Source organism: Oncorhynchus clarkii, chromosome 2 (assembly GCF_045791955.1).
Source record: "Oncorhynchus clarkii lewisi isolate Uvic-CL-2024 chromosome 2, UVic_Ocla_1.0, whole genome shotgun sequence".
Taxonomy (NCBI): Eukaryota; Metazoa; Chordata; class Actinopteri; order Salmoniformes; family Salmonidae; genus Oncorhynchus; species Oncorhynchus clarkii.
Window position 1 is genome coordinate 72908144 of NC_092148.1, and position 15123 is coordinate 72923266.

Genomic DNA, 15123 nt, shown 5'->3' on the forward strand with positions numbered 1-15123 from the left:
GTGTTCTTGTCACGCCCTGACCATGGAGAGCTTTTTATTCTCTATGTTGGTAAGGTCAGGGTGTGACTAGGGTGGGTCATCTAGGTGATTTATATTTCTATGTTGGCCTGGTATGGTCCCAATCAGAGGCAGCTGTTTATCGTTGTTTCTGATTGGGGATCATATTTAGGCAGCCATTTCCCCTTTGTGTTTTGTGGGATCTTGTCTATGGATAGTTGCCTGTTAGCATTATTGTTAGCTTCACATTTAGTTTGTGATTTATTGTTTTTTTTTACTGTGAGTTTCACTTAGTAATAAAAAGATGTGGAACCCAGATCACGCTGCGCTTTGGTCCACTCATTATTACGAACGACGTGACAGTTCTTGAGAACCTTCAATGTTGCAGACATTTTTTGGTACCCTCCCTAGATCTATGGACAATTCCTTTGACCTCGGGGCTTGTTTTTTTCTCTGACATACACTGTCAACTGTGGGACTTATATAGACATGTATGTGCCTTTCAAAATCATGTCCAATCAATTGAATTTACCACAGGTGAACCCCAATCAAGTTGTAGAAACATCTCAAGGATGATCAATGGAAACAGGATGCACCTGTGCTTCATTTCGAGTCTGATAGCAAAAGGTCTGAATATTTCTGTAAATAAGGTATTTCTGATTCAGTTTTTTTAGACATTTGCAAGAATTTCCAATAAACTGTTTTCGCTTTGTCATTATGGGATATTGTGTAGATTGAGGGAAGAAACAAATTCATTTAATCCATTTTAGAATAAGGCTGTAACGTAACAAAATTGGTAAAAAGGGAAAGGGTCTGAATACTGAATGCACTATAGTGAAATAATATATGAACAGCTGTTACAATTATATTTAAATATGTTTATCATTAGTCTATTTCACTCTCATCCTAAAGTAATTATGTTTGCATTCAAAGCAATGCTTTTGAAGAAGCATCTCAAGGTCCTGGAGTGGCCTAGCCAGTCTCCAGACCTGAACCCAATAGAAAATCTTTGGAGGGAGCTGAAAGTCCGTATTGCCCAGCGACAGCCCCGAAACCTGAAGGATCTGGAGAAGGTCTGCATGGAGGAGTGGGCCAAAATCCCTGCAGCAGTGTGTGCAAACCTGGTCAAGAACTACAGGAAACGTATGATCTCTGTAATTGCAAACAAAGGTTTCTGTACCAAATATTAAGTTCTGCTTTTCTGATGTATCAAATACTTATGTCATGCAATAAAATGCAAATTAATTACTTAAAAATCATACAATGTGATTTTCTGGATTTTTGTTTTAGATTCCGTCTCTCACAGTTGAAGTGTACATATGATAAAAATCTACAGACCTCTACCTGCTTTGTAAGTAGGAAAATCTGCAAAATCGGCAGTGTATCAAATACTTGTTCTCCCCACTTCACATTTGCACACATTTGCATACATTTGCATAAAATAACTCTTGAACCGTTCAAGCTAGAGACATCAAACCAACTTTCACATGTTCAAGCTATCTTCAATTAAAATTCTTTAAAACTCGAATCAACTACAATTATATTAACTTGCATAAATTAGCATAACATAAATCACCACAGTCCCATTCAAGCAAGAGATACTCAACAAACTTCAGGATATCCTAACTTCAATTTCTTTAAACTTTTATTGACTATAACCATATCAAATTGCATACATTTGCATAAAATAACCCACCAACAGTAACTCTTGAACCATTCAAGCTAGACACCAAACCAACTTTCACATGTTCAGGCTATCCTATCAATTAATCGACCCTTCACAAGCTAGCATGCACAGCACATTTTCTTCAGCAAGTGTACTTTTCAAGTTTTTGTTCACATGGGATCGTTGATATGATTTGAAATAATGTAATGTAAGTAATTACCATACTCTTTAGAATTGCATTGTATTAATTGCATTCATTTATTTTAAAATCTCAATATAGGATGCTGCCTCTTTAAAACATTTGGCTTTCAAAACAGATATTGACCTGGCTACAGTAGGCTAGCCAGAAGTGTATTTTTTGTAGGTTTATTTTTGCAGACTGTCAACAGTAGCCAGCATATTGCTAGTATGTTCACTATTGAAGGATTACTTTTGTAAATCACTTTCCAGAAAAATAATAAGCTCAGCGAGTAGATTGATGGGTGTTTGTTTTTGCTCAGGACAGCTCGCGTGAGCTGTGTGAACGAAACTATCAACTTCTGCACTGATCGAGTGCTCAAGAAGTTGTGACTCGCGTTAGCATTGTGGTGCTTGAATGAATGGCCAATCATATTGCTCAAATACAAATAGCACAACTTTTCTGTGCGTAGTCTTCAATGGTTTTCAATGGTAGACTGCGGCAGAGTAGATAAATTATGAACTGGAACGCAAAAATGTGCTGAGATGTAACTGGCTCTGTCGGTGCTGCTGCTTTGAAAGTGGTGTGGCTGGGACAAATGTACTGACAAAGTACGGGAACAAATGCTGTCTCGCCACATGTTTTCCAGTTTCTCTGACTCAATCTGTTGAATCCACATGTTTAATAAACCATTCTGGAGGGAGAAAATACTGTACACAGCTCTTTATTTTACTGGCATTGCTAGAGAGTACTTCCCCTCCACGGTTTAATATGGCACATATCTTTCCTCTGATCTGATAGAGAAATCTGCCAATCAAACCAGAATTCCCTTTGTGAAGAAGATTACATTGACTTGAATTCATTTTTACCCAATTTCATTAGGCATACAATTTCAGTAAAAGGCGTGCACTCACTTATTTCAATCCATTTATGAAGTAGATAAATAAAACCAAGAAAATCACTGACTTATCATTTTTTTATAGCGTAGTTTGCTGCCATCACAAAAATTATTGGGCAGACTGAGTAAATATATAATGAATAGAAAGATATACAGCATCTGCTTGCATGAAGCAAGAACAGCTGGCCTGAAAAGTTAGACGATATCTGGCAGAACAAATAACCTACTGTGTCTGTGTATGCACAATACTAATAGTATACACTTGGCACAGACAATTATTGTGGCATCAGTAGCCTCTGAAACATTAGAAACCTGTCTGAGACCACAGACGAGTGCCCTCAGAATACCCTGAATTCGTCAGAGCGTGGACGTACTAAGGTGTTCCACACGGATGCTGGCCCATGTTGACTCCAATGCTTCCCACAGTTGTGTCAAGTTGGCTGGATGTCCTTTGAGTGGTGGACCATTCTTGATACACACGGGAAACTGTTGAGTGTGAAAAAGCAGCAGCGTTGCAGTTCTTGACACAAACCGGTGCGCCTGGCACCTACTGTACTACCATATCCCGTTCAAAGGCACTTGCATCTTTTGTCTTGCCTATTCACCCTCTGAATGGCACATGTACACAATCCATGTCTCAATTGTCTAAAAGCTTAAAAATATTTCTTTAACCTGTCTCCTTCCCTTCATCTACACTAATTGAAGTGGATTTAATAAGTGGCATCAATAAGGGATCATAGCTTTCATTTGGATTCACCTGGTCAGTCTATCTAATGGAATATATGTTTTATCCATTTTGATGTGGAAAAAAAATCTCTTACCAAAAAATGTCATAACATTGAATGAAGCCCAATGTTGCATTTTGATAACGTTGCTCGAAACTTTGAAATTCTAACTTGAAATAAAAAAAAGTTAGATTTTCATAATCAAATGTTATTTGTCACATGCGCTGAACACAACAGGTGTAGAATTTACCATGAAATGCTTACTTATGAGCCCTTTCCCAACAATACAGAGATACAAAGTAAGAAAATATTAGCAAAAAATAAAGGAAATAGTAACACAATAAAATATCAACAATAAACAAGGACTATCAGTCCTGAGTCAATGTGCAGAGGTACAAGGTAGTTGAGGTAATTGAGGTAATATGTACATGTAGGTAGAGGTAAAAGTGAATAGGCAATCCGGATAGATAATAAACAGAGTAGCAGGACCGTATGTGAAGAGTGTGAAAGTGTGTCTATGTGTGAGTGTGTGTGTGGCGTCAATATGCATTTGTGTGTTTTGTGTGTGTGAGCGTATATAGTGTGTGTGTTGGAGTGTCAGTGTAGTATGTGTGAGCGTGTGGGTAGAGTCCAGTGAGTGTGCATAGAGCCAGTGCAAGAATGTCAGTGCAAAAAACAAACCAAACAAAACAAGGGGATTTATACAAATGTTTCTGAAGGGTAATACATTTTTCTCCTCATTTGGATCTATGTGTGGGTCTCACAGTGTGTCTCTCTCCTGCCTTCCTTGTCTTGACGCTTTCCATCCCCCCTTGGGTGGTTGTCAGCCTCTGAAATGATGGCTGCCTCTTAACCGGTCTCCTCTCTCTCCTTTCTTCAGCCCTCTGCCAGGCCCTGTCTCGTTCTGGTTTGTCCCCACCACCTGGACCTGGACAGATAAGCCTCAGAGGGAGCGCTCCCTGTGAAGCTCTAACATCCTCCATGTTTGCTCAGAGGTAGTTAGACATCTGTACTGCGGCACAGTGCAGGGTAGACCGCACACATCCAATAAAAACAAAAGTCAAAGTGAGGGAGGTGCAAGGATCCAACTCAACTTTAACTGGATAGTGACAACATGGCTGTGTTTTGAAAGCCTTAAGGTGCTTTCTTTTTTCGTTCCTAACTGCATGCCACTGTTGATAAAGTACCACACAGTGTCTGAATAGCTTCTGCCATGTTACACTTCATTCTGCCATGCATGGCTACTCTGACCAAGAGTTTAGAACTGCAGTAGGTAATGGATGGCTAGCTCTGATGTTACTGTACAGCTGAGTGGGTCAGATGTCCTCCATCCCCATCTTAACTCCAGAGGAAAGAGCTCATGCACAGAAAATGTCAGCTATGCCTATCAATAGATGGGAGCGTGCAAAGTGCCTCTGATATACCATGTGGAAAGAGCAGAGAGATGTGGAAGAGTATGGGGCATTGTCAGTATGGGGCAGTTATCATGAACTTAATTCATCCAAATTCTCTGAAATTAATTAAACATTTGGCAATCATTCAGTAAACATTCATAGGTAGGAAAGGCCACCCCTGCATTCCCTCGATAAACATGCACTGATAAGGAGTTGACGTCCGCCTGTTATCCAGTCAATGATTAAACCATGCACATATGAACAAAATCAAAGGAGGTAAATGGAAATGGGCACGTCATTTGAACTGTCACAAATTTCATATTAATTACAATGATCCAAAATGTGTAGAACTAGTGGGTCATGGACACTGGTTTGAGTTGCTAAGCTGCCTCTCTACCACATAGATGGTATTGGAGTTTTTACATTAGTGCTCTCTGATCTATTACTGACCAAAATATGAACCCAAGATGTAAAGTATTGGTCCCATGTTTCATGAGCTGGAATAAAAGATCCCAGAGATGTTCAATACGCACAAAAAGCTTCCCTCAAATTTTGTGCATATATTTGTTTGCATCCCTGTTAGTGAGCTTTTCTCCTTTGCCAAGATAATCCATCCACCTGACAGGTGTGGCATATCAAGAAGCTGATTAAACATACTCGCTACAAGGCATGCAACACTGAGGCATACATGAGAGCACCAGCCGTTCCGGATGACTGTGTGATCACGCTCTCGGTAGCCGATGTGAACAACACCTTTAAACAGGTCAATATTCACAAAGACGTGAGACCAGACGGATTACCAGGACTTGTACTCAAAGCATGCATGGACCAACTGACAAGTGTCTTCACTGACATTTTCAACCTCTCCCTCATCGAGTCTGTAATACCTACATGTTTCAAGCAGACCACCATAGTCCATGTGCCCAAGGAAGCAAAGGTAGCCTGCCTAAATGATTACTGACCCGTAGCACACGTCGGTAGCCATGAAGTGCTTTGAAAGGCTGGTCGTGGCTCACATCAACACCATCATCCCGGAAACCCTAGACCCACTTCAATTCGCATACCACCCCAACAGATCCACAGACGATGCAATCTCAATCGCACTCCATACTGTCCTTTCCCACCTGGACAAAAGGAGCACCTATGTGAGAATGCTGTTCATTGACTACAGCTCAGCGTTCAACACCACAGTGCCCCCAAAGCTCATCACTAGGCTAAAGACCATTGGACTAAACACCTCCCTCTGCAACTGGATCCTGGACTTCCTAACGGGCCGCCCCCAGGTGATCAGAGTAGGCAACAACACATCTGTCATGCTGATTATCAAAACTGGGGCCCCTCAGGGGTGCGTGTTTAGTCTTCTCCTGTACTCCCTGTTCACCCACGACTGTGTGGCCAAACACGACTCCAACACAATCATTAAGTTTGCTGACGACACAACAGTAGTAGGCCTGACTCCCTTGACAACGATGAGACGGCCTATAGAGAGGAGGTCAGACACCTGGCAGTGTGCTGCCAGGACAACAACCTCTCCCTCAATGTGAGCAAGACAAAGGAGCTGATCGTGGACTACGATCGTGGACTATTATCATCAACGGGCCTGTACTGGAGTGGGTCGAGAGTTTCATGTTCCTTGGTGTCCACATAAGGAGTTGACGACTATGTTGTTCCAAACACACCAACATAGTCGTGAAGGGGGCACAACAACTCCTTTTTCCCCCCAGGAGACGTGGGTCCCCAGATCCTCAAAAGGTTCTACAGCTGCACCATCGAGAGCATCCTGACCAGTTGCATCACCCCCTGGTATGGCAACTGCTCGGGCATCTGACCGTAAGGCTCTACAGAGGGTAGTGCGTAAGGCCCAGTACATGACGGGGACCAAGATTCCTACCATCCAGGACCTACATAGTAGGCGGTGTCAGAGGAAAGCCCAGAAAATTGTCAAAGACTCCAGTCACGAAAGTCATAGACTGTTTTCTCTGCTACCACATGGCGGTACCGGAGTGCCAAATCTAGGACCAAAAGGCTCCTTACCCTCTATGGGATTGGTGTCCCTATACAGGGACAGTTGAGCTAACATGCGCTAATGTGATTAGCACGACAGTAACAACAACATTTCCCAGTACATAGACATGTCTTATATGGGCAGAAAGCTTAAACTATTGTTAATCTAACTGCACTGTCCTATTTACAGTAGGTGTTACAGTGAAAAAATACTTCACTGTTTTTTTTTACCTCTGAAGCTAAATAATTTACTTACATTTAGTAATCTTGCTATGATTTGTCATTCTGAGTGTCCCAGAGATAAAATGTTGCATAGTTTTTGATAAAATCATTTTTTATATCAAATGTTGGAACTGGGTTCTACAGTTTAAACCCCCCCGGCCGTCTAGATGTGTTAAAGTTAGTATATAAGCTAATGATCCATCATTTATGACTTTCCTGGGATTGTGCAATCTTGCATTTTGTATTTCCACATCATTGTTGTGTTGAATGTTCTCTATAGTTATGTACTTGAAAATGTATCAATTGACCAATTCCTCACATTTGGGCATTCAAAATATTGTCCAGTATTGCAATGCTTCACTGGTTCAATCTGAACCATTACACACATATTGTGTAAACTGATATATTATTTTATGGCCTTTCTCTTGCATTTTGAAGATTATATTTGTATTATCTTTCACCAGATCGAATGTGTTATATTCTCCTACATGAATGACACATTTCCACAAACTCCAAAGTGTTTCCTTTCAAATGGTATCAAGAATATGCATAACCTTGATTCAGGTGCTGAGCTACAGGCAGTTAGATTTGGGTATGTCATTTTGTTTTTACACTGCTGCTACTCGCTGTTTATTATCTATACATAGTCACTTTACCTCAGCCTACATGTACAAAATAACACGACTAACCTGTACCCCCACTCATTGACTCAGTATATAGTATATAGTCTTGTTATTGTTATTTTTATTCTGTCACCTTTTTTAAAAATTTTGCTATTTTTACTTTAGCATATTTGGTCAATATTTTCATAACTCCTTCTTGAACTGCATTGTTGGTTAAGGGCTTGTAAGTAAGCATTTCACGGTCACTAGCTCTGTTGTATTTGGAGCATGTGACAAATACAATTTGATTTGAAACAGAATGATCATTACAGGGGTGCACCTTGTGCTGGGGACAATAAAAGGCCACTTAAATGTTCAGTTTTGTCAAACAACACAATGCTACAGATGTCTCAAGTTTTGAGGGAACCAGCGATTGGCATTCTGACTACAGATATATCCACCAGAGCGGCTGCCAGAGAATGTAATGTTAATTTCTCTATCATAAGCCACAGAATATCCAACCGGCCGCACAACCGCAGACCAAATGTAACTACAACAGCCCAGGAGCTCCACATCCGGCTTCTTCACCTGTGGAATCGTCTGAGACCAGCCACTCGGACAGCTGATGTAACTGAGGCGTATTTCTGTCTTTAATAAAGCGGTTTTGTGGGAAAAAGTTATTCTGATTGGCTGGGCCTGGCTCCCCAGTGGGTAGGCCTGACTCCCAAGTGTGTGGGCCTATGCCTTCCCAGGCCCACCCATGGCTGTGTCCCTGTGCAGTCATGTGAAATCCATAGATTATGGCCTAAAATATTTATTTCATTTGACTGATTTCCTTATATGAATTGTAACTCTGTAAAGTTATTAAATGAATGCATGTTGAGCTTATATTTTTGTTCAGTATATATATAGAGCACCACTAAGCATTACCAATCAATAATTGGATTAAGAAAGCAGGAAGTAAGCTAGCTTCATGAAAGGTCAGTGATCTTCATTTTTTATTTTCTTTCTGGCACTGATTTTTCACTTGCCCATGTGTAATATTCCATAATTAAGACATACTATAGTTACTAAGTAAGAAATCAGTGTTCATCTAACATTTACAGAACAGCTAGCCAGTTGGCTATGTATTACATAATTGGATGTAATACATCCAATTATACCGACACTGCTCCACATGACAATGAGAACACCTTTCTTATGTCAGGTTTATCTTCATCTGGAAACATGCTTAGCTGCAATGTTAAAAGATTCCAATGCCACATAACATGCCTGAGTCATGTCTGAAATGGGATATTTAATCAATTAAAGACAAGGGAGACCTGAGATATGAAATGCAAACACATTCGGATGGAGAATGCGTGATGTTTAGTGTGTGTATGCATGTGTGCAGGTGTATGAGTGAGCCTGTGTGGTTATGTGTAATCATGTATTCTCTGTTACGTTGTATCAGAGGCTAAGATCAAGGTGATGTCAACACCTCCAACACCTAAACCTCTGTACTCGTCCCTGTGACAGGCTTCCCTGAGCCCACAGCGGGCCCACAATGCCTGCACTGATTAAATGTGATTATTCATTTGCCTGAGCACTTTGAGAAAACAACATGAAATTATCGGGTTAGCATCTATTTGAAGTAATCATCACACTTCATTTCTCCATGCAGGACTGTGACTGAATTATTCCCACTATGAATCTGATTAGGCGACAGATGCAGACATGTGCAAAAGATCATCCACTTCACAAAACTGTGGGAGCAAGTCGAGTGGGAGTGGGTTGATTGCTTCGGCTCCCTCTTCTTCTTAAACCCTGTTCTTTCCTTCAGACATCAGCACCCCTGCACACATCCACAGTCACACACACATTCACACACATGCTCCAATGCAGTTTACCTACCTGATACTGGATTCACTTTAGTTTTGATGGCAAATTCAGCAGAAAAAAAGATTGTTCACATCCTTCCTACACATGAATTTTAATGCCAGCCTGTCGAGGTGGGTGGAAATATTTTCCCTTCCTCCGTGCATCTAATATGCCACATGCTCATAATGATAAGGCTACATAATGTGTAGTACTACTCAAATAAAACCCGAACACACACACACACTATTAACCTCAATCTGTCCACTGAGCTCATGCTGTTGTGTTGTGTTGTCAAGACGAGTTGATGAGCCAATTGCATGTAAATCTAACATACTGGTCACATAGTGTTAACAACCTACTGTTTTCATCTGACATCGTGACTAAAATGCTCCATTTGATTAGATGTGGCTGTCGAGAAGCGAGGGTGGTTTGCATTTTTACTTTGAACACAATCTATAGTTTTGACGTAAAGACATTTAAAGCAATACATCAGTTACGATGTTCTCTAAGTGGTAGTCTGTGTCCTTTAATTCAATTCACAATGGTTACATTTGTAAGGCAAATTTCCCCCAAAATGTAAAATGAAGAAAGATAATAGGCTATGTTGCATAAATGGTGACATTAATGGTGACTTCAATTCCTATAACTAAGAGCACTCTCTTCTACTCTAAGCAAAGGGCCAAAGGGGGGGTGTTTCAGAATGAGAATCACCTTTTTTCCCCAAGTACATTTACACATACTTAGAATTTGATTAGTGAATAGGTGCTGCCAGCAATAGACAATATACAAACATAATACAAATCAAATCGAATGTATTTATTTAGCCCTTTGTACATCAGCTGATATCTCAAAGTGCTGTACAGAAACCCAGCCTAAAACCCCAAACAGCTAGCAATGCTGGTGTAGAAGCACGGTGGCTAGGAAAAACTCCCTAGAAAGGCCAAAACCTAGGAAGAAACCTAGAGAGGAACCAGGCTATGTGGGGTGGCCAGTCCTCTTCTGGCTGTGCCGGGTGGAGATTATAACAGAACATGGCCAAGATGTTCAAATGTTCATAAATGACCAGCATGGTCAAATAATAATAATCACAGGCAGAACAGTTGAAACTGGAGCAGTAGCACGGCCAGGTGGACTGGGGACAGCAAGGAGTCATCATGTTAGGTAGTCCTGAGGCATGGTCCTAGGGCTCAGGTCCTCAGCGAGAGAGAAAGAAAGAGAGAAAGAGAGAATTAGAGAGAGCATACTTAAATTCACACAGGACACCGGATAGGACAGGAGAAGTACTCCAGATATAACAAACTGACCCTAGCCCCCCGACACACAAACTACTGCAGCCTAAATACTGGAGGCTGATCATCACTCTTAATTTCCACAGTCCACAGATATCATACAGAATATCAAATATCATAACAGTAAACTCTGGAGGACAGGCTGATTGCAGTGGGAATATACAATTTACAGAGGGGATATATCTATATACTGTAAGCAGAGTAAGCAAACATTATTTTACATTTTAATAATTTAGCAGACGCTCTTATCCGGAGCGACTTACAGTAGTGAGTGCATATTCTTTTACATTTTCATGAACACCTGCTCCTTTTTCTTTGACATAGATTGACCAGGTGAATCCTGGTGAAAGCTATGATCCCTTATTTATGTCACTTGTTAAATCCACTTCAATCAGTGTCCTTCATCTACCTTAGATTGAAATGGATGAAAACCAAGCACACCTCCAAAAAAGTCTCCAGTGAGACTCAACGCCCTATACGTCTATTCTGAGTGAAAGCAGCAAGCGCTTCTGAGGCCAGCAATTCAGAAAGGGCAGGCAATCCCATCTGAGAACCCAATCTGTTCAATAGCATCCCCCACCCACCCCATCCTGTGGACACCACCAGCACCCTCCTCCACAGTGTGTGTGTGTGTATGTGCGTGTGTGTGTGCGTGTTATGTGTTGTAAAAAGCACTCCCCGGGTATTAGAAACCGTCCAAAACATAAATGAATAACCCCAATCACCTTTTGAAAGGATTACATCCATTGACATTTTGACATTTGTATACACAAATTATATCTCCGTTTTGGAAATGTGAGCTATCTGTCTGGCTGCCAAGAGGCTGGTAGCTGGGGAGGGATCGTGAGCGACTGGGTTTCAGTTGATTAGTTGTGGTGCCAGGACAACAACCTCTCCCTCAATGTCAGCAAGACAAAGGAGCTGATCGTGGACTAAAGGAAACGAAGGGGCTGTAGTGCAATTCCACGGTGTCGACATCACTAAGTATCTATCATGGTCCAAACATACCAACACAGTCATAAAGAGGATATGACATCGCCTCTTCCCCGTCAGGAGGCTGAAAAGATTTGGCATGGGCCCTCAGATCCACCAAGCGACTGCATCACCATTTGGTATGGCAACTGCTTGACAACCGACCGCAAGGCGCTACAGAGTGTAGTGCTTACGGACCTTTATACCAGGTGGTGTCAGAGGAAGGCCCTAAAATTGTCAAAGACTCCAGCCAGTCATACCGTATTCTCTGCTACTGCACGGCAAGCGGTACCGATGCACCAAGTCTGGAACCAACAGGACCCTGAACAGCTTCTACCCTCAAGCCAAGACTGCTAAATAGTTAGTTAACCAAATAGCTACCTGGACTATCTGCATTGACCCATTTTACACTAACATTTTTACTCATCTCATATCCTGCTGGTACTGTTTATTATCTCTCACTTTATTTCTAGTTATATGTAATATCTACCTAATTAACTCATATCCCTGCACATTGACTCGGTACTGGTACCCCGTGTATATAGCTAAGTAATCGTTACTCATTGTGTACTTATTATTACTTTTATTATGTGTTTTACCTTTCTATTATTTCTCTATTTAATTTCTCTCTGAATTGTTGGGAAGCACTTTAAGTCTACACCTATTTACTAAGTCTGTGATGAATTAAATTTGATTTGATTTAGTTGAGATGGATACAAGTTACTGTGGAGAGACCAGACATGTCGGTCAATACAGGTGGCAGGGGGAAATTAGATAAATGCAGTTAGGAATCATGCCCACGCTGAGGATATGCGAGACATGGCCAAGATTTGGTATATTGTCAATGTAATACCCTGTTAAAACCATGTATTAGTAACACTGCATTTTACTGTCGAGACAAGATTATTTTGCGTTGCATCAAACACTTGTGTTTTCTTTTCAATGTGCAAACTTCAAAGAAAAAACATGTCAACCCTTTGAGAGTCACTGTTGTTAGAATTCTCTAATGTGCCGTCCACTTCATTATTTGGACATTTGACGTTCAAGTAAAATAAAGTAACCTGGTTTGGTTGGGCCAATGAGACACTTTGTTAAGTTTTTGTGCCAATCACGTTTGCTGTTGGGAGGAAAACTCTTTGGGTCTCGGGCTCGTGATGCTGCTCAAGAGACGTGAGGGAGAGAGAGACAGACACTAATGTTATTGAGCTTTAACATGTGAAGAGATTATGAATTGCATTTAGCAAAGACTGTTTCTTTATCTTACCTGTTACAACTCCAGAGAAAGTCTAGTTAAATACTGAATGTACCTGAAATCGGCTTCTCTGGAGAATTTAGCTAGCCCAGCTTGTCAGATCTGTAGCTGCAGAGGGTTTTGTTCCGAGCGAGCTGAGGTCATATTTTGTGACTCTTTTTTTATTGCATGCGCCATAGATTGCACAGGCATCAGCCCTACATTTTCTGAATCATTTGTCTTCTATCAAAATTCATTGAGCTCCAACTAATGCCAAAGTTAGTTTGCAAGCTTGCTAGGATGAAAAGTCTTAGTGACAGAGTTTAAAGAGTGCACTCTATACCTGTTTTATTCCTATATTGTGATTGGTTGTGTTACTGATCATTTATATTTTTATTTAACCATTATTTAACTAGGCAAGTCAGTTAAAGAACAAATTCTTATTTTCAATGACGGCCTAGTGGGTTAACTGCCTGTTCAGGGGCAGAATGACAGATTTGTACCTTGTGAGCTCTGGGATTTGAACTTGCATCCTTCCGGTTACTCGTCCAACGCTCTAACCACTAGGCTACCCTGCCGCCCCATTCACTACAGTAGCTAAGGCTGTGTTTAGACAGGCAGCCCAATTTTATCCATTAATTGGTGTTTTAGCCAATCACATCAGATTTATTCACATCAGATCTTTTTTCAGAGCTGATCTGATTGGTTAAAAGACCAATTGGTGAAAAAAAATTCAGAATTGGGCTGCCTGTCTGAACATAGCCTAATACAGTTTGTGGTTGTATTTTCATTGAGTCTTTAATTCTTGTTGCATGGGAGAACATTCTGGACACATTAATCTAAACCTTTATACACTGAGTATATCAAACATTAAGAACACCTTCCTAATATTGAGTTGTGCACCCCCCTTTGCCCCCAGAACAGCTCACTTCATCAGGCATGGACTAGAAGGTGTCGAAAGCATTCCACAGGGATCCTGGCCCATGTATACTCCAATGTTTCCCACAAAGGATTTCCTTTCCTGGTGGACCATTCTTGATATACACGGGAAACTGTTCGTCATGAAAAACCACAACAAATAATCAAAAGAATACCAAAGAATATTAAAAGTACCAAAGAATATTACAATTTAGAAAGTATTATCATAAAAATAAGTTAGATTCAAGGGAACAATGTGCAAGTGTCATTCTGTATAATTACCATTTGAGTATTATTGTTGTTAGTATAGATGTGTGCTACAGCAATACTCCTGTTAGCACATTTGCGTTAATTTCCATGCACTTTACAGTACCTCAGGGTTGAGGACGGTAGCTAAGGACCAGACCCTGTGATTGTAACACCTATTCATTAGCTTTATTAGACCAAGCAAACTCTTAGACTGCTTTGATCAGGTCCCTGGGTACCTTTTATTCATTTACTATACTCTTCTCATTCCAAGCTGCAGTTGGAGTCTTAAGATTGTGGAAAACCCTCCTCCTGCTTCTCAGGAGAGAACAAAGTAAACAGACTCTTGAGGATTGGACTTAATTAATTAGGTGGTTTTGATAAAACAACATTTAAATACTTTCAGAGAAATTAAATGATGTAAGGCTGAGATCTATTGCACTAATCAAGTAGAACAACTATTGTACAATCAACTTGTAAGCACCTTTAGGGGATTGCATGACAATCATCAGAATTTTGGGGAGATTTGCAAAATAAAAAGTGATGTGCAGTCAAACAGGTTGATTACTGTTGAGGCCAATTGACCAAGTGGTTGATAATGGAAAAGGCAAGGTATTGAATAAGAATGCAAATAGATAAGCATCAAAATGTATCTCATAAGATTTCATAATCTTTGACAATTGCTACAGTATGACCCATCCTATATCTCCACACTGAGGTTGGAATAATACTGTGACATTTTGAAAATGATAATGCCCTTTTAGTGTAAGAGCTGTTTGAAAAGACTGCATGTTTTGGTGGGATGGAGTTTTGGCCTTCCTTGTGATATCACCAGGTGGTAAATTAGCTAATACACAAGAAAGTTCCAAGTCTCTGACAATTACAATTATTTTTCCCTTTGTTACTTAATGGTTACCGATA